The sequence below is a fragment of the Garra rufa genome, chromosome 16 (assembly GCF_049309525.1).
Source record: "Garra rufa chromosome 16, GarRuf1.0, whole genome shotgun sequence".
NCBI lineage: Eukaryota > Metazoa > Chordata > Actinopteri > Cypriniformes > Cyprinidae > Garra > Garra rufa.
In genome coordinates, this window is record NC_133376.1 from 937122 (window position 1) to 940653 (window position 3532).

The following is a 3532-nucleotide window of genomic DNA, read 5'->3' on the forward strand; positions in this document are numbered from 1 at the left end:
ACGCGTCGGTGCACGCTTGCTGTTTTTAATTGTAAAGCCATGTGAATAAAGGCTTTTTATATTTTCTTACAAGATTTTCGAGTGCCTTGGTTTAATGAGTTTTCTGAAGACATGAAAGATTCCCGTAACCAAAGAACACCGATTCAAAGATTTCACACCCCAGCAGCATATTTTGCATACTTTTGGATTTACTGAAAAATCAGTGCTATGAATATTGTACTTGTGTGCTCAATAAGGCATGGAGACACAACCAAAAGATTGTTTGTAAAAGATTATTAAAACTGATAAAATACTCATAGTTTCTGTTTTGTTGAGATATACGTTTGATTTATAAATCTAGGTGTAAGTATTTTAGGCTCCACATGACTTTAGCAAAAACCAGCTGAGGAGAGATCAACACAGTTGAAATATCAGCTATTTAACTCTAAAATCTACTGTCCAGTTATTTGGGAGTGATCTGCTACAAGGCAGAATTTTAGAGTTGAGATTCTGACAGTACATGTCTGACAACACATTTGATGTCAAAATACACTACTCTTCTGCAGAATATGTGCTGAGAATTTGCAGACAGGATGTTATGAAAGTGAATACCGAGAAGACATTCACATGAAAATCTACACAGACTCACTCAGTAGCAATCCCACAACAATCATGTGCTGAGAATGGAACAGAAAACTGGCTGACGGGAAAAATATCTGACTAAAATCATAGTTTAATGTCACAATGTACACTGATTAAAATGATTTTGTGCTGAAGTAAATAACGCAGAAATGTAACACATGTAATTTCTACATTAAATAAATGAAGTAAATTCAATATTAGTACTCCATTTAAGATTGCAGAATTTAAAATGTGAACTTATGAGTATATTTTACTTGAAATTGTTTGTTATTTTTAACAAAGATTAAGTAAATATCAAAGTCAAAGTCACATATCATGCACTTGTGGCATGAATAATAATAAGGTTACATTTTTAGCTGTTTTCGAGATGCATTTACACTGTTTTGTGGTTGCTTTTGTTGTTAGGTTAAGTAACTTGATGTTTTGTAATATCTCGAGTTCATTTTCTACTCAAAACTATTGACTGATTGTTATTGTGAATCATGTGCCCAGTATTGAGGTCTCTGTGTTCAATTAGTAACTACATTGAGTCAACATATAACCTTAACATCAATAAGAAGCTGTTTATTTGCTTAATTACATGTTAGTAAGTAAACCACGTGCTTTAATAACTTTTTTTTTTTTTTTGAGGTTAGAGTGAACTGTACTGTAAAGTAAACTGAAAATAATTAAGTAGAAATGACTCGTCAAACTCTAACTACACGTTAGATTTACTTATTTCCTTTGCTAGTTTTACTTAACTTAGCTAAATAGTTTTAACTTAATTCTGTACTTAAAATTTACTTGAAAAATGTGCGTGCAAAAACTTTCCAAATAAAAATTAAGTAAATTTAGATGCCTGGCTCTGTTTTTAGTCAATCATTACAAACTGAAGTAATTAGCCACGGATGTTTTTAGAGTAACTAAAACAGGGTCAACGGTGTAATTACCAGAATGTATTTTTAAATTAAAGAAAAACATGTACGTACACTGTATCAAATGATTAATTTAAATTATAGTTACAGACTAGTTAAACACAACTGTAAAGCAAAAACAACATCTCTCAGGAGGTTTTTCTCTTTTTTTATCACAAGGCGACACTGTGAGATAAATAGCAGAAGTAGGAATTTAAAAAAGCAGCAGAAAGCTGTTCACTCCCCCACAGGAAACTACAGACATAATAAATGAGTCAGTGTGAGCTGCCAGAAACAGAAAGTACAACGCCTGAGATACAAAAGAAGAATAATTTTTTAAAAATACATAAAAAAAATCAAAATCAAAACTGTTTCAAAGGTGAAGTGCTCCCGAAGCGAGAGGCAGGAGTGATGAAGCTGCGAGACACAGGGAGTGTATCTGATCAAGTGTTATCTGCGTTGGCTTGAGAGCACATGTTAATGGTGTTCCTGATGTGTGTTCCTGTCAGAGAGGACACTCGAGTACTTCATTTACAAGGTAGGATACTCTTTTTATATACTCTTTTCATTGAATGCAGGTCAGATCATTATTGTCGCCTATAGAGCGTTTTAGCTGAGACAGACCTAATCCGAAAGCTTAACCCTAACTAGAATAATGTCAAGTCAAGTCACCGTTATTTATACAGTGCTTTTAACAATACAGATTGTGTCAAAGCAGCTTCACAGTATTAAACAGGACAGTAGTGTGTCAATGATGCAGTATTGTAGACAATCAGTTTTCAGGTAAAGGCAGTGAATTCAGTTCCAGCTCAGTTCAGTTCACACAGTAGACGATATCGCTGGAAGTTAAGCGCTCACATATTCTTCAGATCAGACGGGTTTATGAGTGTGATGTTGACAGATTCAGTGGCATCATTTTTACATGCTTTCAAAACTCAATAAGGCTAAACTCTAGATCCACAATCTGACAGAAAGATTCATTTTGGTAACGTTACACTCTTGAAAAGACACACACCCACTCATTCAGATTCTGGCAATGTGAAGAGATACATTATTATAAATGTATATAAAAATCACTTAAGTCATACATTTTAGATTCAAATCAAGTCGAATCTAAAGACGGCCTTAATCACAACGTTAAATAGTATTATTACTACTGCTAATGTGTCTAATGAAATATACATTTTTTTATTAAATGATTCAGCTGATTTAGCCAAATGGGTGACAATGCTTGAAGGGAACAGACTGACATAAACAGTGACTTAAATCTCAAATGGCCTGGTTGTGCTTAGATTCTGGGTGAGGGGTAAACGCTTACAAACAGACTCTCAGCTTCTTCTGTCCATTACTTACAGGAAACTAAACATTTTAGCAACAATTCCACAGTGAATATATATATATATATATATATATATATATATAGATATATATAGATATATATAGATATATAGATATATATAGATATAGATATATACCTTAGAATTATAAGGTTCTGTCTGACATTTTTGTCATAATTGAGTTATACAACATATTCTTATTCTGTGACAACATTTTTTGATGTTTCTTTTGTAAGCTATGTACATTTGAGGCCTTTTTTTAGAAAACAAAAAAATGGTTCTATCTACAGAAATCTATGGAACGCAAAAAGAAGCTGAATATCTCGAAAGTGCTCAGAATGCAGATAGAACCTTATAATTCTAAGGTGACGATATATCATAGATCCAAAGTGTTCACACACACAAAACATACAAATAAAATAAACTTTCTTTGTTCAAATGTTTAAGCAGATATGTCATACTAATCAGCAGTTGTAGGTACACCTTCAAGTGGAATGATACAGAGCACACGTATGAATATGGAAAGTCCCACACTGAGAAAAATGACACGGTCTCATCGTATGCGGCCCCCACAAACTGACACACAATATCCGAAATCATAGAGGAAAAAAAGGGTTCATCATACTGAAATGTGGCCCACAAACCAGCATCTTGTTGCAGTCGCACACAGAGCTGCTGTAA

At 33.6% G+C, this 3532-nt stretch overlaps 1 protein-coding gene across 1 annotated transcript in view; it reads left to right on the forward strand.

The window, feature by feature from the left end:
- Window positions 1-1931: 1931 nt before the first annotated feature.
- gpr174 (G protein-coupled receptor 174) overlaps window positions 1932-3532 on the forward strand; it is a 10761-nt gene continuing 9160 nt past the window's right edge. The window contains exon 1 of the mRNA XM_073819938.1: window positions 1932-2052. The gene's annotated coding sequence lies outside the window, so the exon portion shown is untranslated. The remainder of the gene's footprint in view (window positions 2053-3532) is intronic.